General features: G+C 37.8%; 1 long non-coding RNA gene across 1 annotated transcript in view; it reads left to right on the top strand.

Annotated features, from left to right (window-relative positions):
• Window positions 1-997: 997 nt before the first annotated feature.
• Window positions 998-27,159, top strand: part of LOC140325476 (uncharacterized) — a 62,400-nt gene continuing 36,238 nt past the window's right edge. The window contains exons 1-2 of the long non-coding RNA XR_011919685.1: window positions 998-1,120; window positions 18,075-18,292. This is a non-coding gene — a long non-coding RNA (uncharacterized lncRNA). The remainder of the gene's footprint in view (window positions 1,121-18,074; window positions 18,293-27,159) is intronic.

The raw sequence follows: 27,159 nt of genomic DNA, 5'->3' as shown, positions 1-27,159 counted from the left end.
TACCTCAAGCTTTCACCAGAGATCTGACTCCTTCTGCCAGACCGGGTTTATCTGTAGGGAATTCTGAAGAACACAAGGTATTTTTGGCTAATCAAGAATCAGTCCATAAGTGACTAAAAACCACTCCCAACAGCCTATTGGTAACATTTAATATGGTTCAAAATCCCAGCAAAGTTAGGTACTTTCTAATGTGAAGCCCTTAAAAAACAAACATTTAAAAACAATTGCATAAGTGGTGACAAGCAGTTCCAATCCGTGTCTATGGCTTGCTGCTCCTAGATAATGCATGTAGCAGCTGGAAAAAAAAACACATAGCAAAGATGCTGCAAGCAACCACCTAACCCCCGATGAAAACCTATTTATTTTAATGGTAACCAATTTTTACAAGTGGTTGTAAGTGGTAAAATGTACTTATTCAGCCACTTCTAGTCTACATGAACTCACTCCACAGTCAGATATGCATTACCAAGCAAACAGTGCATCCCCCCGCCAAACTGACTTGGGGCCCTTGTTGGCTGAATAGGGTCCGGGGCCCTCATTCAGCAGCATAGTTTGCACCTTCTTATGTCTGATCGTACCTGAGCAATAGTGTTAGCACAGCCACTTGTAGATTCCACCAAGACCATATGTTAAAGACTGACAACCTAGGTGCACAAGCTGCATAGCAGTATAGGTCCTATACAAGAACCTCTATTTCAAGATCCCCTAGTTTTTTCTTTCTTTTTTTTTTCATAAAGTATTAAAAATATTTAAAATTACATTACCATGCTCATATTTGGCACAGTATTTTTTTTACAGTTTTTTAAACCCAACAAAATATTTGCATTATATATGGCCTAGGATCTTTTTTTTTTTTTTCTTTTTTGAGCTCCTCTCCTCTGCATAGAAATCACAGTACCTTTGGACAGGTTGTGCTACCTTTTGTAGCCTTCACCTACGTATTAGGACTCACAGGGTAACATGCATATTTGTGCACCTGTTCTGATACTGGACACAGCCAGGTAATGAGCTACACCTGCCTTCAGTCATGTGACTCAACCTGTCTGTTCTGCAGGAAGAATTTGGAGCAGTTGTTGCTTACTGATTAGAAGAAACAAGAACTGTTATGAGAGGGAAAATGGTGAGTACATAAAATCTGTAAGTTTTCTTTAGTGGATAAATCTGAAGAATAAGGAGAGTAGTTATGTTTTCTGCTGGTGTTTAAATAACATTTGTACCTATAAAAACCAATGACATTCCTATTTACATTCTCATATACTGCAGCATAAAACAGAGTTGTGTTGGTTTGAGAAGAAAGAGATAAAAAGATTCCCTGTGCTGACATTTAGACTTTTATTTAAAACGCATACATTTTTTTTTATTTTATAGGGTGAGCTTACTGAGCTGCATGCGTTATTGCACTGTGTTTGTTGCTGTTTTTATGTTTTAGAATTTATAATTCACACATGTAAAGGTTGGCTGTTATTTCTTTACATAGATTAGCACTAAACTATTGATATTGTGTAATCATTTTATCTTTGAAATTCCTTTGTTTTACTCTCAAATGGCTTTTCAGTTCTCCTCAGTATTTATCTCATCAAAGCTCATAGCTAGCAGTGTTCTAAAGGTGCGTACACACTTCCAATTTTTATCGTTCCAATCGAACGACGAACGATCGATTGGGCAAAAAATCGTTCGTAAAAAAGTAACCAACGACGCCGACGAACGAGGAAAGTCGCTGGAAACGAACGACCGGACCGGCGGATCGGATTGGACGACGATCGTTGAACATCGTTCGTGTGTACGGTCGTTCGTTGATCGTCCATGGGCTGAGCATGCGTGATGAACGAACGTCCGTTCACTTTCCTGTCGTGCACATAGTTCCTCTATCGCTTAAACGATCGTATCTATTGTGGGTACAATATCTACGAACGATCGTGTCGTTAACTCTATGTGCAGGATCGGTGCTATACGATCGTTCGTATATATCGTGCATGAACGTTCATCGTTCGTTTTCCAACGATAATAATTGGAAGTGTGTATGTAGCTTAAGGACTCATGTCTTGTGTTCTATGAACTGAATTTACAAAAGTCCTTAAAATCCAATAATGTGCATAAGGTAAAGGGGCAAAGAATGCACAGACAGTAAACATTTTTAAAATTTATCAAACAGGATTTATATAGCGCCAACATATTATGCAGCGTTGTACATTAAATAGGGGTTGCAAATGACAGACAGATACAGACAGTGACACAGGAGGAGGGGACCCTGCCCCGAAGAGCTTACAATCTAAGATGTGGGGGAAGTAGCACACAATTGGAGGGATAAGAATATAATATAGCATGTTTATTAGGCAATGTAAATCAAAGTATACCAGCTTGCCTGCATTTTAGGAAAGTATATGTGTTTGTTTGTGATTTTCAAAGTCTGCAACAGATTTTTTAGCTTTTACTATAACTGTATGCACAATAATGAAATGGGCAGTGGGACCAATGTCTCATCATTGCAGCTTAGGTAGGTATAGTTCTCCTTTAAATGCCTATTTTATGTGTTGAAGTAACATGCTGCCAATTTATTATAGGGTAATGTCATTCATGATGTTTTGTTTAATGTGTTGCAGCATTGAATGAATGAGATGACAGAGATGAATTAGTTACAGCCATACGACAGCCTTTCTCAGTTTGGATAATTTTACCAATTTGTCGCTATATAATGTTATATTCATAGTCGTAGGATATTTAGTGTTCAGATTTGGAGACCTAGAATATTCCCATGAGGGAATGTCAGATTCCCTGTTTTTTAAATAAAGTCTTATGGGTTATAATTATAAAACAGGGAATCTGACATTCTCTCAAACATTCCCCGGTGGGAATCAATTACTATCATTGACCTCATACCAGGGAATGACTGATTCTCCGTTTACAACTAGAACCCATAGGACTATTTATAAAACAGGGAATCTACCATTCCTGGGTGGGAATCTTCCAGGTCCATGTGTTTCAATGGCAGTAATTAATTCCCACTAGGGAATGTTTGAGAGAGGAAAGAAACCCTGGTGTGGAATCCCACTGAATATTCCAACCAAACCCTTTTCAAGGCATGCAGCCTGGATGAGTAGTAAAAATAAAGGGCAGCAAACCTGCACCCTCCTCTTCCTCCTCCAAGTCCCCTTTGGCCTACCCAGTACCCCAAACAGGATGCAGAAATTTGTTGGGAAACTTTTAAATAAGAAATCTCATACTTACAGAATTTTAAAAAGAAAGTGTATTTATGTCCCCAGAACTGAATGTAAGTCTATCTTCAATGATGGCTCAGGAATCATCAATATGTGAATCCTTTTTACTTCCATCTCTTAGTGACAGATCCCATGTGATAATGGTACAATGGTAATGGTTTCCTGTGCTGTTACCTTAGTCCAGGAAATCTGTCAAAAAACCTTTTAAAATTATGGGGAGCCTCACATTCTAATTTTTATAATAAAATATGTAAATGATTGTATTAGTACATATCCCTATGGCAGTGCCCAGCTCTCCGTGTCTTTTTAAACATTAGTTTGCCTATTAGTCCTAAATAAAAAGTCTACAGTAACCCTGAAGTATGGCACTAAATTCAGCAATTAGCTGATCCCTAGATTGGAAGAATGAATGCTGGGGAAGGTAGTGTTAGGATCTGTTGCTAACTACCGGGTACCTGCTGAGGTCTTGTGGAGCCCTAGCCTATACCAGTAGGCAGGTGTATATGCATGTTCAATTTCAGAAAACATTTATGTTTTATCTTTTTTTAAATATATCTTTAGAGAATAATTGGCTAACTCCGCAAAGCACAATGAACACCCTGTCAAAGTGTGCAGTCATCTTGGCATTCAATGCAGCGGTTGTGAGCAAGGTGTATGGTCTAATCCCTACCTTGGCCATAGTTGGTGGGAAAGTACAACATTTGGCTTAAACCATTCCATCTGCAATCAGACAAAAAAGCCTGGGCTAAACTGACCTTTACTAAATGTATAATGAAGGATTCATATCTGCATTTTTCATTTATTGTTTGGAATGCAAAAAGCATGATTTATATTATGATAATGTTAGAAATGTAAAACATCAAGTCTAATGGTTTGTATGATCATGCTTGTGTCTGGTGGATATGTATGACGACATTCTCAGGAATTGCCAAGTCATATTTTATGAATATCTATGCAGGTAATTAAATAACACTCATACTGTTTCTTTGCTAGTGTAAGTAAGTAAAGGTGGATTGTTATTGGAACTTTTTTTGGTAAATGTGATTATTTATGGTTCTGTTGTGTAAATATCTGGCTGTATATATGTTTATATGTGTTGTGTGGAAAAGGTCTTTTTTTAACTATCTGTGTCCTTCATTGCTGGTAACAGCTTTGGATGTCATATAGAAAGGGAAAAGCCTCGTCTGGTATACTAGATAGAAAGGGGAAAGCCTTGTCTGTTATTCCAGATAGAAAGGGGAAAGCCTTGTCTGTTATTCCAGATAGAAAGGGGAAAGCCTCGTCTCCTATACCAGATAAAAAGGGGAAAGTCTTGTTTTCAGCATCAATAGTTGAGTGTATGCAGCATAACCCTATATTACTCTATCCCCCCAAAAAGTGTCCATTCATTTATCAGCCATGGGGGTCTTTGGTAATTGCTTTGGGGTGCTGCCAATGTTATTCTCTAACCTGCTGCCAGTGATCCTGCATCACTTTGTGTCTTTGGCTGCCCTTGGGTTCTGTGCTTACATCTCTAATTAAAACTACAAAACACAAATCCAACTAATTTCATTAAACACAACATAATCACATTTTTGGTATAATATTAAAGGTTGCTTAAGTAAGTAAACAGATACCAAATATGTCTAGATCAAAAGCAGATCAATGCTGTTCTTCCATCACTCTTCCTTCTGTCAATCACCAAGGGCATCCTGGGTACCTAGGAAGAAGAGATAAACCCAGGACACATGGCTTTACCATTTTAGCACATGCAGAAGTGATCTGGTGGTTTTTCCTAAGTCCAAATCACTTTTACTAGAAAGCTATCAGCTACAAGCAAAAAGGTATCCAAACTCCTACCCGCTATAGTCAGGATGTTTATTTACAAGCAATGCTACAATCGCCATAAGAAACTCCAGCTTTGATGTGGTATTGTTAAACCTTGTTGCCAGACCATACATGTGCATTTTAATATAGTTTAGGAATGTTCATTACCTGTAAAAGCCTTGCCTTGTGTAGACACCCAAAAGTCCTGAGGCTGTTACGGGACACCATCATTTTGAATGTGATGTCAGAAGCTTCAGTAGACTTGGAGCTGTCACTCTTGTTACACTCTATATCAGTGTTTCTCAACCAGGGATCCTAAAGAAGTTGCTTGGTGTCCATTGAGCAATGAGAAATTTGTGGGTCTTAATTCACACCAATGACCTTTTTGGTTATCTGTAAGGGCGACATTCTTCTCAATGACCAGCAACGTACTGTGAGCTGTGGATATAGTAATTATAGAAGGGGTTCTCCAAAGACATGAACATTTTTTCCAGGAGTAATCCCATGTAAAAAAGGTTGAGAAACCCTGCTGTATAGCATCCTCTACTTTTTCCTTGGGTACTACATAAATTAATAGGCCCACAAAGAATTGCAGAAAACAAAGGCTATATTGTGCAAAATTTTTTTGAAGTAACCAAATATTTTATTACATTTTAAAACACATTGCAAGTGAATACAAAAATAATTTATTAAAAGGAAAACCACTGCAAATAGCCATTTAAAATATTTGACTATTCTGTTCTTTTTTTCCTGCAATTTTTAAACTGGTGGCAAAGTTTCTAGTTTTTAGTGTTAGATCTTTATAGGAGTGCTGGCTGTCACTAATCTAAAACTTACTGAACATCCACCTGCAGCTTGTTTAAAGCTTACCTCAATTTTCAGTTTCAATACATTCCAAGTGCAATGTACATTTCAGTTAAAGAAAACAGTTTTACAAAAAGTCTTACAGTTTAACTTTAGATATCCTTCACAGCCTGAAAAAAAAAGCCTTGTGTCCTGCCAGAGACTGGGACCTGTGCTTTGTGAAGGAAAGCAGTGATCTCTCTACAATGGTCCCACATGCCCCTTGCTGAGTCGGGACTCTCCAATCACCAAGTAGCGTGAGTTTTGCTGATTGAATGGGTCTAGTTGTAACTCAGCAGAGGGCGTCTGACATTTGCAATAAAACCCGCATCCACAAACCGAGCAAGGATCCTTTTGTTGCTAGCAGGGGACAAGCTTTAGAAAGATAATACACTGTAAACTGATTGTTTCTTTAAAGGCTACAACAAAGCTTCTCAAAGCTTGTCAAAAGCTTTGTCAATGACTTGGAAAAGCTTGCTGTACACACTGCTCTTATACACTTTAAAACTGGTGTGAATGAGGTCTTAGGGACGAAGAAAAGCAGCCATTACTGACACCTTTCTGAAAATACTAATTTCTTGGCTGTCATTCTGATGGTATCGAGAACCTATACTGCAAGATGCATGTTATTTCTAACCTGAATCTAAAAAATATATCTGCTTGTTGGATTGTTTTTTGGTTTTCAGCCTACAGTACTATCTGGTTTACTGACCCATATTGAGTATGCAGTTTATATGTTCAACTAATTGCAGCTCAAGTCGTGCCATAGTTGCAACCTCATTTCAGGTGTAGGACTGATATTACTGACACCAAAAAATCAAGTTCATATCCAGGCAATGAGCATTCTTTTTATTGAGTTCAGCCATTGAAAAGGTCATATTCAGCTTATTTGTTCTGTGGTAATGGCTCAAAGCATTGATGTTGTCAGGGGGTTGTCAAGATATCCACACAACTAGAATTTACATATTTAGAAAAGGCATTTTCCGTGTTTCTAAAAGATTTCTCATCTAAGACCATACTGTTTGAAGATTAATGCATGTAGTAGCTGGAATGAGTGGATGGAACCCCCATCTAGGTTTGTATTGCAAATGAGGCAACATCAGTCCTAAGGACCTCTAACTTTACTAACAGCATCATGGCTATCTTAGAGGTTTGCTTTGGCTTTTAAAAATACAGAAAACCTTTCCATGAGATTTGATTTATGATTTGGGGATGCCTTGGAAATGCCTTATGTTTGCATCAACAAATACTAAGTAGCCATAACCACTTCACAGTCTTGGAACTGCTTTTGAAGACACAACGTTGAACCTACTGATCAGTTTGCGTCCAATCAGGAAAACCAAAAAAGTGAAAACCACCTTTATGACATAGCACAAATATATAAGATCTTGTTTGTATTACTCATCGTAGTACAAAATCGGCACAAATTGTACTTCACGCTCTTTGACTCGCTGACGTTGCTTGTACTTCTATAAACTTTCCTCGACTTTTTAACATTTTAGTAAGACGCATAAACTATTTTATATATAGATTTGTTGAAGATTTGCCGCCTCGTCAACCCAAGCGTGTAGATACTGGTCTTTTCGCTGCTGTTATATTCGCTGATTGGCAGGTTCATGATATCAGCAGACATTTTATTGCCTTTGCCGTGAAAAACAAAATCTTAGACATAAACAAAAATGAGTGAAGAAAAAATGCAAGGTTTTAGTGCAAGCCATTAATCTATCAAATGCCACCTTGGCAAGGACCACAAATCTAGAAGACGATAACCTTAGCAGAGTAAGCGAGTGCTATAGAAATATGTCTTGCCGATAAATTTATGATGTTGGTAAAATTTTACCTGCACCGTAGGCTTGTAAATATGAAATAGCTTATAGTGTCTGGCTTGTGCAAACCCAAGGAGATCTGTGAAGGTCTGTTTAGGTTTGTTAAAAAAGGATTTTTTAGTATTTAGACAGAGCCTGCTAAAAAAATGTTGTGAAGCGAACAAAATTCCTTGTTGGTTCAGTACATTACGAATGTGCCATTCGGTGGATCCAAATAAAGAAATTGGATGATTTGTTGTACTTTAGCCTGGGGTTTGTTTAGTGCATATGCCCCTAACTAGGCAAAGTAAATTCATTTTTAGTAAACTGATCGGCAGCTTACAAGCAGTATAAACTACAATACTTACCTTCCATTCCAACCCAACTGCTTTCTGAACAATCCAATCTACAGGTGTAGATGTTACCATATTGAAGAGGAGAGAAATAGACTTGTTTTGCGAAATGCAAAGGTAATTAAAATAGTTTTTCTATAGAAAAGTTTATGTAAGTATTTTTTTGTTAAGATGGTTAAGGAGAGAAATAGACTTGTTTTGCGAAATGCAAAGGTAATTAAAATAGTTTTTCTATAGAAAAGTTTATGTAAGTATTTTTTTGTTAAGATGGTAAAGAGAGCGCAGAAGAAAAAAAAATCTTTAGGTTTTTATTGCTGTTTTGTCCTCATTGGGGATACTTACCCCACTATTTTATCTGATGACCATTGTCATGGAAGAAGACCATATGGGGAAATTGATAATTTCAGAGTTGTTCTCACAATAAGAGGTGAGGGCAAACCTTCCAATGGGGAGAACTGTCAATCTGGAAAATCTTGTGTATCTTGGATGGAAAATGAAACAAAATTATTCCAATGGTACATAGCGAGCAAAAATAAACTGGAAATGGTATAAAGCCTTCTATAGATTACCCAAAACTAATAAATATTCAGGGTACACATATGTACCTTGATTGGGTAGCAAGGCTGGCTCAGAGTTCAGCACTCTGGTCCCAAGTTTGAATCCTGATCAGGGCAATATCTGCAAGGGGTTTGTATCTGTTTGCGTGGGTTTCCTTTGGGCAGTCTGGTTTCCTCTAACATCCTATTTGGCTTCCCCCCAAAATTGGCCTTAGACTGTGTAATTAATATACAATTATGGGAGACAGATTGTGAGCCCCTTTGAGGGAAAGTTAAGCTACGTACACACTTCCAATTATTATCGTTGGTAAACGAACGACGAACGATCCTGCACGATATCTGTGAACGATCGTATAGCACCGATCCTGTACATACAGATAACGACACGATCGTTCGCAGATATTGTACACACGTTAGATGCGATCGTTTGAACGATACAGGAAGTGACGTGCACCACAGGAAGTGAGCGAACGTTCGTTCACCGCGCATGCTCAGACCATGGACGATCAATGAACGACCGTACACACGATAGATGGTCAACGATCGTCGTCCAATCCGATCCGCCGGTCTGGTCGTTCATTTCCAATGACTATCCTCGTTCGTCGGCGTCGTTGGTTACTTTTTTTACGAACGATTTTTGCCCAATCGATCGTTCGTCGTTCGTTCGTCGTTCATTTCCAACGATAAAAATTGGAAGTGTGTACGCAGCTTAAGTGACGTGACTATGGATTTTGTAAAGCGCTGCAAAATATGTTTGTGCTAAAAAAATTTGCTGTATTATTAATGATAATATTCAGTCCTCCAGATGGGTGCAGCCTGAGATGATATTTTATCAAGTTGCATCTCAACTGCTGGCAAAGAAAAGCGTTTTATCAGTCCATCCATACTCTACTTTGTTCTACATAAATCAGGGCTGTTGGTGCACAATTCTTTCTTATCTAGTAATAGGTCTAGCTGATTCCCATGCATTGTCATCTAAGTTAAAAAAAAAAAAGGAACAGTAAACAATATTGATAAAAGCATTCTACCATTAACCCCATTGGGCAGGGTCGCAGGGGGTGCTATTTTTCTCCACCGCGCACTACCTGTTTCATAAATTCATCCTCAATTAACTAAAAGTATTCAGGCCAATAACATTATACATATCCTGTTAGATTTATGTGACATTCTAAGTATATGGTTTGTACATGGTTCAATCAGCTTTCAGATCATTTTCATTGATAAATTGATGTAGAACACACAGCAGTGCACAAAGATCTATTTATTACCTAAAATGTCCAATTTAGTTGATCTCTACTCTGACAGAATGAATTATTTCAACATAGAAGTGCAATGATTGGTGTTTTGCCTTTTTTTACATTGGGTCATGGGTTTAAGTTTCTGCAAGAGACACGATAGGCATGGAATTTGTATGTTATTCCTATGTTTGCATGGGGTTTTTAAGTGGCAAGAAATGTCCCTCGTCTATCACTGTATTTGCTTTGCCAAGCAATCCTGTTATTGGCCAGTCAATATGCTTTCTATAGGTCTCTATGATTTCATGGCTCTCCCTGCTTCTGTTGAGATATGCCAACAGATGGGGGAACAGCAAGTTCTGATTGAATGTATGTTTGTCTGCTTTACCCAGTCACTGGTGGTGTGGTTTAGGTAGGGAGGATAAATATTCAAGGTTGATTTTGCAGAGGGTAGTCTAGTAGAGTAACAGCAAGTCTGAAATGTTGGGCCTGGTCCATCCCAGCCTTGCCTGTCTGTTTCCCGCTGAATATGGGGACGGTCTCATATGTTATCAATGAACGCCCATTGGCCTGCTTGAAGACTTCACAAAATGCAGCGGAGCACTGTGTAGAAGGATTTTCTGAAAATGTCAAAGAAAAGTTGGGTAGGGCTACATTGAACAAAAGCAATCCCTGTCGGAAAAGTCAATACATGGTGCAATGTCCTTGGAAATAAAACTTATGCTATGTTTTTGTTATGGTAACTGCTTTACATAGGGTAATTGGGTTGTCAAGTTTTGGCTACCTTTTTTTTGTTGACATGACAAACCAACAGAATGTTTGGGGCCTTGAAAGTTTTACACCTATAGCAACAATGAAATGGGGCCTTGAAGTCCACCCCATGTGACCGCTTAGAGCTCTTTTTGGGCACTACAAGGTGCTAATAAAACCTTATAGGACATGCAAAGTGACTGTAATCTTAGTTGATGTATTTAGTCCCAGAAACTTACACTAGCAACTCTCCAGGAAGTATGCTACATAATCCTGATTGAGTTTCCTGTCTCAATTTAGAAACATACTGGCAGGTTGATTGGATCCTCCTAAACAAGTCTGGTTTCTGTGTATTTGTATGGCTGTAGTGCACATTGAATATTTCTGAACAAAGACTTATGGGAGTGTTCTGTATAGTAAGGTGCTGCAGGATTTATTGTGCTTGAAATAAAATTTACAGTTTGTGTGTTTAAAAGGAACTCCAGAAAAGTATAACAAAACTCTTCAATCTTTTTATAGTTACATAGTAAGTCAGGTTGAAAAAGAGACATAAGTCCATCAAGTTCAACCACCAGAGTAATAAACACATCTGATATAAACTGGTGCAATTTGTCTCAACAGGGGAAAAAAATCCTTCCTGATTCCATGAGGCAATGGGATGTTCCCTGGATCAACAGTCTCTGTTATCTTTACTTTAAAGCTTTAATCCCCAGTTATAATCAGTGCTTTTAGAAAAGCATCCAGTTTTTTCTTAAAGTAATCCTTGGAACTTGCTGAAACTACTTCATGGGGGTGCCGATTCCACATTTTCACAGACCTTACAGTAAAGAATCCCTTCCTTATCTGGAGCCTAAACTTCTTTTTCTCCAGATGCAAAGAGCGCCCCCTTGTGCTCTGTTATGATCTCAAAGTGAATAATTGGGAAGAGAGTTCTCTATATGGACCGTTTATATATTTATACAGGGTGATCATATCCCCCCTATACATCTCTTCTCAAGGGAGAATAGATTCAGTTCAGCTAATCTCTCCTCATAGCTGAGCTACTCTATAACTCCATCCTTCCATCCTTCCCTCCATTCCTCTTCCGCTACATCTCTTTGTAGTTCTCCTCATTGGCTTCCATTTCACCTTAGAATCAAATTTAGGCTCCTGTGCTTTGCCTTCAAATCCCTCCACAGTTATTGTCCCACTTACATTTCTGACCTGGTTAAAAAATACTCCCCTTGCCGCTCTCTCCGCTCCTCCAATGACCTACTAATGACTTCCTCACTCATAACTTCATCACACGCAGGGATACAAGACTTCTCTAGAGCTGCTCCAACTCTCTGGAATGGTCTTCCTCATCCTATTCGGCTTGCTCCTACTTTCTGCTCATTTAAAAGAGCCCTCAAAACCCATTTTTTCAAACTTGCCTATCCGTCTTCTTCTGCCATTTGAAACCACCACTACATATCTCCCATCCTATTGAAATTGTGTGAAATTCCCCCACCTACTAGATTGTAAGCTCTTCGGGGCAGGGTCCTCTCCTCCTGTATCACTGTCTGTATTAGTCTGTCATTTGCAATCCCTATTTAATGTACAGTGCTGCATAATATGTTGGCACCTCTATAAATCCTGTTTAATAATAATAATAATAATATTAGTTTAGTTGCCTTCTCTGCACTCTCTCCAGTTCCACAATGTCCTTTTTGTGAACTGGTGCCCAAAATTGGACTTTATATTCCAGATGTGGTCTGACCAATGCTTTGTACAGGGGCAGGATTATGTCTCCATCTCTGCACTCTATTCTTTTATTACAAGAAAGTACTTTACTAGCTTTAGATATTGCAGCTTGGCATTGCATGCTGTTATTAAGTCTATAATCTACCAGAACCCCCAGATATAACCCCTATATAAATACTGTATAATAACAATGTGTTGGCAGCTCATTTAAATGAATAGGATGCTTTTACATATATTGACCCGTGACATAACACTCAAAAAAGCTCTTGCGTCACACCACATTGGTGTGAATAGAGTTTAGTCTGTAATGGAAAATTTGTAGAACTCCTCTGAACAAAGCTGGCAAGGATGGGGATGAGTCACAGTTCTGACTCATTTCTTTCTATGTGTAATCTATACCTTTGTAATAAAAAGTAACTTCCCATTCCTCCTATAGTTGACACATTATCTATTCTTTTACTTCGGTAGGCTTTTAGGCTGTTACCAAAAAATATCTAAAAATTCACCCACAGGGCACAGATAAGAATCTGACATATGTACAGAGGCCGTCCGATGTCATTCATGGATCCGTTCTGGAGGATCCGTGAACAGAAGACGAATGACCGCAATGGGAGTGAAGGGAGAAAACCGTTGCGGGGTTTATGTACAGCGCTTGTTCATGCATCTTTCAGTCATTTGTCGTTGGAAATGATCTTTCATGATTGTGAAAAATCTAGCATGTTTACGTAGCCATAGGGCCACCTTAATACTCTTTTGACTGGCAGCATTGCAGTTCTGATAAAGTTTTAATTAGACTTCAAACTTGAGCTATTGAACTTTGTTTAAATGTTTTTTATTTTAGCCACAGAAAAATTTAGCATGATCAACACTTTGGTTAGGTATGTGAATATTTATTACAGTATTTTATATTCATTATTACAAGAAATATGTCTTTCACTTCTTTGAAAAAAAAAGTGCACAGGGAGGAAGTCTTAATATTCAAATTCTTTTCATTCACATTTTTCTTTGGTTTGGACCTCATAGGCAAATATATGCACAATTCTCTGATTGCCAGTCTGATTCACAGGCACAATCTGACTCCACTGTCAACTGTAATAGAATGTACAACGGCTGCAGGTTGCTTAACTATCCCTTCCATTTGCAAAAAGGTGCCTGCCCATAGACATAACATTTTATGATTTTTCAGATTAGTTGTCCTCGCCTTTCTTTGCCCTGTTCTTTCCTTCTTAGTGTTTGTTGTTTTCTCCAGTTCCTAAATACACAGATAAATCAAGGAGACAACATAAAAGTTATGGTATGGCCTCCAGAACTCCTCAGTCCCCTTGTGGTAATCGCCAAAGAGAGTGTTCTGATGTAACATAATTTAACAGACTCCATGTAGATGGATCGGTATGAGAAAAAGAAAGAAAATAACCGAAACTGCATCCAAATCAGTGTGAGCCCTCCACCACTTTTATTGGGCTGAAATAAAAATATACACCGACACGGCAGTAAATCTGCTTTCCAGCCCATGTAAATCTCGATGTTGTATAACCGTGTAAGAGGCAGCGTCTAAAGAGAGATCTTTGAAAGTCTGTTTACAACATCTGTGGATGATTTGCATTTTCGCTCCATAAAAACGATCACTGTCTGGAAATTCGCTATAGTAAAACATACAATCACAACACTGTAGAGCTTGGCTCATTAGTTATCAGTTATGGCCCAAGCCCCAACGTAAAAACCATTCCAAGAGTGAAGCTAAAAATAACTTCTTCATGAGCGTACTGCTCCATAACATCAGCGATCGGAGAATACACCATGCTGATTTATCAAAGTATTATCCACGATGAGCAGGAAAAACAAAAAGTTATTTTTTAACTATTCTGACCTATTGTTGAAAGCTTCTGACTAGAAAAATGATTGGTTGTTTTGGCCTGCTGGGGCAGATTTTTAGAGAGTTGACCCCAGTGTGTCATACCCCATGGTCTTATCCCAACTAAGAGTAATACATTAATTAGCTCTTGTAAAATAACAGATTGTGGTAATTATTATTGAGCATAAAATCTTTTCTGAAGTCCTGGTTTTAGAGAAAGACCAATATGTTCAAACTGGAATTAACCTTATTACAGAAGTTTTATAGATATCTAATGTGTGTTAATATTGTCCTATATTACCAAAAGTGCAAAACAGTTTGCTCAATCTATTTTTGAAATTGAAAGATCTGTGCTGGAAGGTTCCAGGGATGGCTAGGAATGTTAGAACGCTTTTTAAAGTTTTGCCTTTTGTTTGGTTATGTAATTTGTGATGTTGCATGAACCAGTGCAAGGGACATACATGGAAATTACCTGCTTTGCTTCTTTGTATCTTTCCTCAATACCTCTACAGTGAAAGTAGACTTCTTGGCATAACATTGGCATAATCTTCCTAAATTTTATGTCATTGAAGTAAAGGAACAAAAAGTGAGAGAAAACCAGGAGGGGCACCTGACTTTCCTCTGGGTACCCTACATTTGTAGCTATACTAATAATAAAAATTAGGCATGGGGGTATGGCTTTCTTGCCTTCTATCCTCCAGGGTTGGAGATACAGTCCCTATTTTTTTTTCATAGAACATAAGCATACAGTATATGAAATCTGAACTCCAGCCTTACCTTTCTTTTTTGCACACTTGTAGATAGTCCTCTCTTGTACTGAAAGTGATTACCCCCTTTCCCTGTACATTAAATCTTCTATTCCACAATCATATTAAGCTGTAGCTGATGTCTTAAACCCACATCTACTTCAGCCTAGTAAACCACAAGGATCATCCGTCCGATTTTATTATTATTATTACACAGTATTTATATAGCGCCATCATATTACGCAGGTCTGTACAATGTCCATAGTCATGTCACTAACTGTCCCTTAAAGGAGCTCACAATCTAATGTCCCTATGTCATATGTCAATAATGTAGTCAAAGGTCAATTTTTAGGGGGAAGGCAATTAACCTCACTACATGTTTTTGTAATATGGGAGGAAACCGGAAAAACCCACGCAGACAAGGGGAGAACCTGCAAACTCCATGCAGATAGTGTCCTGGCCAGGATTCAAACCTGGGACCTAGTGCTGCAAAGGCCAAAGTGCTAACCACTATCTGTGCTGTACCCTCTCCTTTCATCTATTTGCTTTCTCTTCTGTTAGTAGTTAAGTCTTCACTTCATGTAGGGGGTTGCTATGGTGGTCTGCATGCAAATGTGCTGACGCAGCATGTGAGAGCTATCCTGTTGTCATAGTCTGTGTTTATTTCATATGGACATTAAGTATTGGAGTCACAAAGCACTTTTGTGAGTCATGTTGGGGTTGTACCTTATCTGGTAAGGAAGTGTCTACAAAAGTAAAGGCACAATACATAGGAACTAAGGATTGTGATCTTTTGTGCTGTCAGCAGTGGCAAAGGAGAACTGAAGGTTAGTGAAGACTTATCTGGGAGAGGCACTCATCATAATGGAAAGGGGGTATTGAGCACACTTTAGGTTTGCCCCAGCTCCCTTGCACTGCCCCCCCTGGCCTCTGATTGGTCACTGGCTACACATGGAGACTTAAGATTCTGAGGATAGATCTCTTGCAGCTCCTGTGATTAAAGATCCAAATAATAAAATTATGGTGCAGGTTCAAGGCAATTTTAAAAACGACTTCAAGACATACAGAAAGAAAGTAGAAGGTTATGACCAGAGTTCGGTTTTGAGGACCATATGTAAAGCAGTGAATATGACATTCACCAAACATTCAGCACAGTGCATTTGTTTTGAAATATAATGATTAATTTGCCTGCAGTGAATGTTTAGTAAATATGACATTTGTTGCTTTAAAAGTAGCCTTATTGTAGCCGTGACCGAAACAAAATCACTCCATGACAATAAAACTTGGATGTGAACACTTTTTATAAGCACCGTATATTTCCTACCCCTTAGGGCAACCGTGTTGGGGCTCTTTAAAAACAAAAGTGCTCTGAAGAAGAAAACGTCCATCTTCCTGCACTTCGAATTCTTAGCAAAAGCACTCACAGGATTTTCTGGCAGAGCAAGCCAGCGAAAAAAGCAACAATTACATTCAGACATTCTGTAAAACATCTCCGAGCTAAATAAAAAAGGGGTGAGATAAGGGAGGAAATGTATGTGGGACTTGGCACAGCTTACAAGATGGGGCATCCGAGGAGAGCCTCCAGATTGCCATGTTCATAAAGACCAATTCATTTTGTTCTTGCTCCCTGGAGTGTGTACGTGGGTATACATATATTTTCTACACTTATATCTGAGTTAAAGTATATGTCTGTATGCCAAGCCAAGGAAACTGCTCTAAAATAACCTCCTTTCTTTAGATTTTAAAGGTATAATCCAAGCAGATATAAAGAAATACAGTCAAAATATAGTTTTCAAAAAAAATGGCTACAGCGGTTAAAGGAAACCTGTCATGCGATGAATACAGAAACTGAATTGTTCAGCACCTTTTAAAATGCCAGCGGCCTGGCTGTTTTATACATACATATTATCTGGCTGGAAACAAGCTAGAAAATCTGCAGTAAGACAATTCCTGATCTATATAATTGTTTTAAATAGGCAACTCAAAAAGTAGTGAATCTGCAATGTTCCTGGTAGACATGTATTTCCATGTAAGTCCATGTAATTTAGGGTTTAGGTCACTCCAGGGACATTAGCACTTGCTATTTGTGGCCAGCAATATATTGTATTAAATAACATATTTTATACAAAAGGTGTATTTATAAAAGCAGCGACATTCCATGGTGGAGAATCTCCCAAATCCATGAGTTGCCATGACAGTAATTGATTTTCCATCAGGGAATGTTTCAGCCAATTTCAGATTCACCGCTTTTTAAGTAAACCCCAAGGATGAGAAGGTTATTATTTTTTGTAATACCCTGTTAAAATCATCCCCAGCTCTCTATATTCCATTTGGGGCATCTCTTCTATCCAAAATAGTAACATGGCCATGAACTGCATGACCCCCTTTAGATGAGAAATTTGAAGGCGCTAAAATGGAATGTGTTTTGTAAATCTCTATTTTATTTTTGAATCCCCCAGTACGATTTTCTCTGGCTTGATCACAATTCTCTTGAATTGCCCAATACCTTTTAATTGCTTTTATTGAATTAATGTGAATCCAATTAATAATCTGTAACCCTCTATGATAGCCTTTCTCAACCACTTTAACATAGGGAATTCCTAAAATAACTTTCAAGTCATTGGGAACACCTGACAATAAAACGATATCCAGAGCTCACAGTATATTGGTGTGCTGGTCATTGGGGAAAAATGCTTTCTAAGTTGTTGGCCAATGGAAAAACTCGATAGCCAAAATGATGTTTGAGGTCAGTGGTAATTGTTTGTTTTCCAGATTTTTTAGACTTTTAAGGCATTAAACAATATCATACATATAGTAAAAAAGCTATGAGGAAGCAATGCTTGCGAAACGTGTCGAAAAATGAAACATTTTTTGTTAACATCTATATCGATATAATCTATTAAAAAATTGTTAAGTGATGTCTCATGTATGCCTCTTAATGAATTATGTAATATGTTTTTATAATTGATGCTGTGTAAAGAATATTGAATTTTGTTTCTTAAAATTCCAGTAGAAATTTAACTTCGAGAAGGAAAATATACTTAGGATGGGCTTGGCTTTTAAGATTGCCTGTTCCATAGCTGCTATCTAGACAATTTTGTTTTTGCTGCTTTCTGTTTAACTAAAAGAGTTACATAAGACGGTAAATATCATGAGCTTCAGTTTCATTTTTTTAACTTGTTCAATACAGAAAAGATCCTTTCTGGTTCATCACACCTCAACAAAACCTGCAACAAGGACTTCAAACCAAAAGTTGAATCAACAACCAAAGTCTGCCCATTGTGTGCGCATCGCAGACCTACCTGGATGAAGATTCGAGCAAGCTGTTTTCTTTTCTGCTGCAAAGCCTTTGAAGATTAAACAAGGAGGAAATCCTTTGTGGGAGATGTCAACTGCGGCTCCTCTCCTGTGAGTTGTATTCATAAAGTTCTCACTAGTTTTGAGAGATTACAGCAATGTAAACAGCGGGCCTCAATGTCTCATATTTACAGGAATTTGCCCCCTTAAACCTGTACATTGTTGAATATCCTTATTTTAACAATTTTAATGAGTTTTCTTTTCTCTCATTTTCTTTTTTTTTGATAATACAACTCCATGAAGTGATATTACCCTTATCCTATAAAACTATACAGGAAACTATTTTTATTTTGTTTTTCTTAGAAGTGTTTACTTTTTCCCTAAAGTGTATGTAAAACTTAAGAATGAGATGGTGGTATTTGTGTGCCTTTCCCTTTTTCTGATAGCAAGAAAAAATCCCACCTGCAGGAAAATTTGCCAAGTTGGCAGATCTCCCTGACACACACCATTACCCTTTTGGGTAGTCAGAAAGGGCTTTGGGCTGATCAGCCTCCTGGCCTAACTCCCCAATGTGGTCACCATTACCCTTTATGGAGTCTGAAATGGTCAGCAGTCAGGAGTACCACCTACTGTTGGCAATGCATGATCAGCCTCCTAGAAAGCATGCGCTATTTTAGTGTTTAGGCTTGATGCACAATAGGTGCTATAGACTATAGAGTTTCAGTTGTCATTATTATGTCCAAGCATCAGGTGGTGCTGTAGTGTTCATTTGAAACCAATAGCATGAATCCTCCTTGTTTATATTACTGGAATTTGGCCCCAAAATGGACATGTCACTGTTCTGATGACTATGTTTCATTCAAGCAATCTGAACTACAAGATATGCAGCTCTGCCTTACTTCTTTTCTAGATAAAACATACGGCCTGGCAACTGATTTTTTCAAAAATGTATATATGTATAGACAGGTAAAATCACCTTTTTGGAGTAGAGGTAACATTGTTGCTGAATTTAGGTACATTGTAATTTCTTGCACAATTCTCTCACTATACAAGTTAATTGGATTTCAAAAGCAGCTTTACACTTTGATGCAGTTTAGGAGGTCAACTGCAGATCTAATGATTCTGTTGGCAAACTTTGATTGATCTCTGAAAAATCTCAAACCTAAATGCAAGCAGAATGCACCCAGAGGCACACTTCATTTGCCCATTGACACATCTTTGTTGAAAAATATCCACAGCTCACAGTACTTTAGTGTGGGGATCAGTGGGAAGAATTTCTCTTACGTTGCCGGCTATTGGGAAGAATGTCTCCCTTACAAATAGCCAAAAAGGTCATTGGTGTCACTTAAACCTGAGGTACGTGATGCCACATATCTTCAGAATTTGGCACCACATGTCCTTTTACAACCCCCTACAGATAGCCGACTCATTGCTCAAGGAACCCCTAGCAACCTCTGAAGGAACCCTAGTTAGGAAACACTGCTATCTTTGGTATGGGTACATTCTGTTGAGGATATGATTTTGTCCTAATATACTATTGAAATTGAGTAAAACACTTACATTTATTATACAATGAGTATAGGTTTAGAAGCTGCCAATTTCCAAGCTGTCCATAGTAACTCTACTACAAAATTACTGATGCCTTCCCTTCATTGAGGAAGGTCTTTTGTATGGGTTATCAAGGCCTACAGCTTTATTATCATATTTGGGGTACAACATAATAGAAATTTTTTACATTCTTATTTTCATTATTTAATTATAACATTTCTTTTTCTTAAAAACAAAAAAAAGACAAGTCTTTATTGAAATGCTAAAAATTGAGAGCACGTCAAGAAACTAAGATTAAAAAATACCTGTAGTAAAGGTTTTTTTTTTTACTTGTATTAGCTTTTGGAAGAAAAAGACCAAAATTATATCTTTCATGTGCATTTTATTTTCCATCACATTGTACCCACAAGCTACTGAATATTTAATGTTGTGTATACCGATGAAGTCACCCATATCTGGGCAATCTTTACTTAGCTTCAACCCAATCTAGCATGACCTTCCCAACCTCTCATAATAAAGTAGGCAACTTTTAATGGTTGTCAAGCTTTCTTGCTAGAAAGTGATGCAGAAAGTGGTGCAGACACAAAAGTTCCAAACGTGACCAATTAAAGCCCTTATGGTTGGTGCACCAAGGTTTATGTTGGCTCAGATTAGTTGTCTGTGCCTAGAGGCATCGTTTTTATGCTTACTTTTATGAAGTAATATTAAGTTGATGAAGTTGATCCACACATTTTTACAATAAGTTCAAAGTAACAACCAAAAATAATCATTGTTATGAAAAAGTAGTAGCTTACCAATTTGAATATCATATATGTCTTCTTTAAACTCCAGACCACAAACTAACTTACTACGAAGATGCAATTCTGTCCAGTAGCCAATTTCCACCATATAAAGGCAGAAAGGTCACGTCATGTGTGTGCAGCCAATCTGTAAATTGTATTGTCCATTCCCACAAAAAACTTAAAACAAGATCATATAATCTGACATGCATGCACACACACATAAATAATCAGCTGGCGACTTTGACTGGAGTATTCCTTCAACACCTACGAGCCAGCTACATAATGCTGCCTCATTCAAAATCCTTTAGCAACATTTTACAAATTCTTAGCTGAAGTCTTCACCATTTTTCAAGCCGGCATTGTCCTCCTAGACAACTGTTGACAGAAGAAACACAAAAAACAGAGTTTCAAACATGGAGAAACTGGATTTTGGTCTTCTGCAGAAACTTTGTTTTGCTATATTTTACGTTTATGACCGTTTTTAAACAGCAACCTTTATTTGAAAAAAAAAAACTTACAGCATAACATGCATATATGGTGGTAAACTGGCATGTTAAACCAGTGTTTTTGGGCTGCCTGCACGCCCCTTTCTCTTTTTTTGTGACCCTTAACCAGTTTAGGAATTTTAATTGAATGAGGCTCCAGGCTCTTCTATAGCTCATAAAATCTGCACTTCCTTACATAAATTTGTAATGCAATAATTCCGAAAATGTTCCTTGGCTCCTTTAAGGTGGCCTTATATGGTTGTGAAGGACTATGGTCTTTAGGTCTAGACTAGTCTCTAAATTTGACAGCTGTCAGTGGCTGTTTGGGCTCCTGTGTTCATGCCTCACAACCAATATAGCTTTCCTTTAAATGTCTGTAAGTAATTGTTAGTATAGCACTTTTGATGTGTGCAGCTTGCAAAAAAGAACTACAGAGCACACTACCAAAACCAGGGAATGCTTCATTCCCTTGCTTCATGAATTTAGGGTCCTTTAGGGAAAAAAAAGAACATTGGTGACCAAAAGGAATTGACACCTGGGGGGGTAATATAAAAGAAAACTATTAATATTCAAATAGAGTTCAAAAGGTTGAAAAAGAGTATAAAGAATAAACAAATCTTAAATTGAATCTAAACCAAAAATGTAATATGTTACAGCTTACCTGTTCTTAGATGCTGGGTTTGCATTCATTTCTTCAGAACTTTCTGGAATCATTCAGGATTTTTTCTGCCAGTAACAGAATCCCTAACCTAAGGGTGAAAACGCTTGCTCATTTTACTGTATCTTTGAAAATGAAGTGTTGTTACCCTGAGGTGCTCTACTGATTTTGGACTACAAACAGCCTACATTCTGCTCTTTCCCATTGGATGGGCCAGGAAGTATTTTGTAACTCAACATATCTCGGAAAGCTGATTGCATTGTATGGGGTTTCTGTTCAGTACATTGGAAGTTACAAGGCAACTAGGTTCATGGATCACCAGGTATTTTTCCATTGCAGAAATGTATGAATGAAAATGTGAATTGTGTTCCCAGGTTTAGATATACTTTTTGTGCTTAACAATTCATACCTGTGTTAGCCTGGTTAATTTTGTGCTTTGGTATTATAAACGCTCTACTAAGTTGAGTGGAGGGAGTATGAATGTTTCTTGTATGGCCATGCTTGCAGGAACTTGTAAAACTCATTCTAAAACCAATTGTATTAATATGGAGCCGGCCCACCTTTACAGCTTTACCAACCTCTACTCATTCCATAACAAACCTGTGCCAAATTAGTCCAAAAATCAAATGTCAGGTAATTATGTTGAATGAGATAAGACCTGGCTGAATCTGAAGATTACTGTCAGTGTTCACATTCATCCTAAGGAAGCTCATTGGGGTTGAGGTCAGGGCTCTGTGCAGGCCTCTCGAGTTTCTCACCAAACTCCTTGACTTCATGGAGCTGTCTTTGTGCACAAGGGGGAAAAGTCATGCTAAAAGAAAAAAAGTTCTTCCTTAAACTGTTACCACAAAGTTGTATGCACACAATTGTTAACATATTTTGTATGCCCACAGCATTAACACTGCCCTTACTAAACTTAATTATTTCGAAGGATGTTCAGTGAACTATTTAAAGGGGCGTGACATCACAGGGCTGGCTGGCTGCTGATTGGCTGCATGCATGGCATTATGGGTCATCCCACCTTCCCAGAGTTCCTTGCCCCATGTCCACACACACGTAGCCGCCGTTTTAGAAAAAATTGCGATTCGTTGCCACGAATCGCGAGGAAATTCAGATTTGTTGCGAATCAAATTTTTTCTAAAATTCGGATCGAATTCTACTGCGTCAGCTTGGATTCACTCATCTCTAATGTTCATATTTTTTGAGCACATATAGAAAATTTTCTATCAAACTAGTCCAAAACATTGTACAGTAAGATTTGTGAGATTTATCCAATCCAATTAAATTTAGATCTACTGTTCAGACAAATATAAACTTTGGTTTTATTTGTATTACTGTACTTTAAAGATTACTTCTTGTCAAATTAAGGAATGCAAAGGCAGTATAGATGGTGATATATGACATTGGATAGCCTATTGGTGACTTTTCTCCTTTTTGTCTTCCTCTTCTCCCCCTCCATCCACCTGTGACACAAGACAATTGTGGCACATTGAATACTATACCACGCATATGCCTCATCTTGTGTGTGCAATACTTTCTTTTTTGCATCAATTTGGACATTGTTGGTGATAAAAAAAAAATGCCTGCTAAACATCAAAATTTGTCTAAATACTGCCTGGAAAACATTTGACTGTTTTTTATTTGTAGTAGTTGTCCATAGATATTGAAATCCAGAGTCTTATCTGATAACCTCTTGAAGTGATAAGTCTACTTATCAATCTACTTTGCAGTCATAGGTATACCTTGTAATGTGTAATCCAAAGCACTTGAAGTAATAGGTTTTTCCAGCATGTAGAAGCCATTGAGACTTAAAGTGACTGGATGGTGTGGCCCTTGTTCCAATCATCTCCAGGACTCTTGACTTTAAGTGGTTTAACAGTCAGCCACTTCAGATGAAATGGGACAAGATAACAGCGGTTTGACATTTTTTTTTAAGAATTGAAGAATCAAAATAAGGCTGAATAGTCAATGTGAACAGAATGACTGATCATGCACTGGATAGGAAATATTAGTTTTTAATGTGCAAATTGAATTAATTATTGTACTAGATCCTCCGTTTGCATTGTTTTGGTTTTGGTGACCGTACTTCATTACTTAAATCTTAAACATTTCAATTCTTTCATTCGTGGAAATACATGACTATACCAAACTTTTAATAAAGATATGCTTATCATATCATTTTAATCGGTAAACCACAATGTATTTGCATAGTATACATTTTTACTATAGCACAGACCTAAGCTTTTTGAAGCGAAACTTTCACTTCACTGAAAAATCCATGATTAGACAGGACTCTATTGCAGAAAGTAACAGATGATGTCCCTTGTGCAATAATATCTCCTACCTACCTGATCTTTCCGAGGATCTGGCAAAAAGCTGAGCTGCACATGCCAGACAAAGTGGCCAAAAATTAGAGAAGAAAGAAGAGAAGAAAGATGGCAGTGGCGTGTGAGGGAAAAGGGACAGGTGAGAATCGCGTGTTTCTGCTTTAAGCTGTGCCCAGGCAGCCAGACGGCAATGGCGTAGTCCCCAGTGTTACCTGTATGCAGCATTAGTCACATACCATGCTTTGTCCTGAGCTGCATCCCTGTGTACAACCCATCTTGGCAGAGGCAGCACTTTTTTATTTTCCCTGTGCATATCTAATAAAGCAGTGAATGCTGCATTCACGGTAAATTATTTACCACCAGTAAATGTTTGGAGAATGTCACATTCACTGTTTAATAAATATGTTGCTTATTTTCATAGACCAGGAACAAGCATGTAGCCTTCGAAGTGTTACAACACCTGTTGTGTCCATGTTTGTTTCAAGTCAAATATTGCCCAAGTAGTGAAGAAAGGATGAGGATAATGGCTTCTGAAACTGTACCTTTAAACAAGGGTTGCCAATGGCAGCTGGCAAATTCCAATAACATTATTTGAAAAAAGGATTTGTCAATCCCAATAAGGAGCATATGGAATACCAAGGCTCCATGAGTTATAAAACCAGTGGTTTAAAAATAAGTTCTATATTGTACTGTTGTTCTTACTAACATCTTTTTTTACCACTGAATTCACATCTTTGCATTGCTTTAACTAGTAAACTGTGTACTTTGCTACTCATAACTGTAATGCACAGTAGCACTCGGCCTGTGGTGCTGCACAACAGCATACGTTCCAAGGGCTCCACAATGGACCCACCTTTTAGTGCTTATGCACTTTTTTTTTTTTTACCTCCTCAGACGACTACTTGCTGATCAATTTTGGTGGGTTAGAAGCAAACGGCAGATATGTGTAAAAAGCTTCACTGTGGTGCGCTAACAGTAGCAGCCTCTTCACATTAAATGGGCTACTTTTCCACAATGCAAGAAACGTAATTAACACATGAGCAGTAAAACCGTCTCAAGGTGCGAGTACGACCATAGTAAAAGAAAACTCCCCAAACCTCAAGGTTCCATGTGCAGATCCCCTTTTTTGGTTTTGGAAGAGCAAATCTCGGATCCAGCACTTGGCTTCAGGGAAGAGCTGAGTTGGTCTCTGCGCATTAGCAAATTTTACTAATTAAAAATGATGTAATAAATAACTTTAAAAACATGGAAACATTGGAAAAACTATTTAAACCAATATTTCTCACACATCTAAGTAACCACAAGTCCTTAAATAATGAACAGCTGGAGTAACATCAAGTCTTACAATTGATTGCTAATTCAGGACTTGTCATCTGCTAAGAGGTGCATCAAACATCTTTGTACACCAAATAAAACGTTTGAAAGCCGGCCTGAATTCCAAACTCCCTATACTAATCTCTTAACACTTTTTATGTGTAAGAGTAATTAAAGAACAAAAACTGTTTGATTGCCATTAATCAGCACTACTTTGCCAAGTCATTAACATAACCTAATCTTTGTTGTAAGCATGCTACAAATTATCAGCTCCTGCAGGGGTTCTCTTGCTTTCCTTTACAGGATTGTATCAAAGAGACTTTCAAATATTCAATTGGTAATTGGTCCAAGTGGAAGTTTAGTGTATGGAGAAAGATCTTTATCTAGAGGTGTGAAGTATATGTTTGTTGATAACAGTACAATGCACAAAGTTTGTTTGGGTGAAATAAACACCGTTTACATTCCTTGTTTTTGGAACTGCTACTAAACAACCAGTTTATCCTTTCTTGTTTATATTGCCAACTACTAAAAGAGTAATTGTAAAATAGCATTTTACTTGGACCTAAGGCTACGTCCACAGATAATTCCCATTTCATTATCATTTCAGGGCTCATATCGGACATGAATCTGACATGTGTACAGCGGCTGTCTGACGCCGTTCATAAATCCGTCCTTGGGAATCCATGAACGACCATAATGCACCTCCCCCCTATAGAGCAGAATGGTATTGTATGTACAGAGCTCGTTCATGCATCTTTCAGTTTTTAGTTGTTGGAAAGGATCTTTCACGATCCTTTCGAATGACAAAAGTCTAACGCGTGTACGTAGCCTTATGTATGTCGATGAAACAGTTTATAAAGTTATGTTGTGATATGTGTGATTGCACATAATTAGGTTAATTTGCTTACCTGCTAACTGGCCTTAAAATGTATCAAAGTCTCAATTTAAAGCCCCATATCAAAGTCTCAAAACAGAAATGTTCTATACTATACCAGTCTATGTATCTGGGGGGCTCCATTCATCCATTAGTCTTAAATTTTTTATGCATAATTTTTACCTGGTAATTCTTTCTTCACCCATCCTGCCCCTGGGTGGCTATGCTATCTTCTGTACTTAATCTATAGAGAAAGTCATTGTTGCCACATTGTTGTGGATGGCGTAAATATGACATTTTTCATCTTGGGCTTAGTTATCATTTAGCTTTTGTGTCCTTGCTGGATTATGACGTATAATTTTGGTTGCATTATGGCAAATATTGTGTGTATGAATGCCTATTGTGTTCTGTAGTGACATTGGGTTGGTTGTAGGGGCCACCAAGTGCAGTGACCTAGATAAAAAAAAATCAACATTTCAGTTTGAAGAAACTCAAGCAAAATGATTCATCGTCAAATCTGTTTTGACAAGGTTATAATGTTCAAAGTTTTTAATGTATGTGACAATCACTTTATTGGGAACTGGAGAAAGTTCTAATTTATTTAGTAATTTTACAGGAAAAGTCGCTAACAAACACGTGCCAGAACACTTCTATATTATCACTAGGTTTGGGATAAATAAAAATCATTATTTTATCAGCAATCATTTATCTTGATGGATGAAAATTAATGGATTCCAAGGGCTGTGTAATCAATGGGCTTATTATTAGGACTTTGGCTGACTCCCATTTTTGATGTTTGTACTTACCAAACCTTTGAGCCCAGCAGGAAATTACTCTTTGTTTTAGAAAATCTCTTACCTTTGAACTACTGAAGAATATATAGGCAAGCATTGGTCCTATCAGTGGCATATCACAGTATGCGTCTGTAAGATAACATAGCAGGGATGGCGTGTTAATTGAGTGATGGAGCTGACAGTGGTTTTGAATAGA

Source organism: Pyxicephalus adspersus, chromosome 3 (genome assembly GCF_032062135.1).
Source record: "Pyxicephalus adspersus chromosome 3, UCB_Pads_2.0, whole genome shotgun sequence".
NCBI classification, from domain to species: Eukaryota; Metazoa; Chordata; class Amphibia; order Anura; family Pyxicephalidae; genus Pyxicephalus; species Pyxicephalus adspersus.
This window is presented reverse-complemented; position numbering and strand designations above follow the sequence as displayed.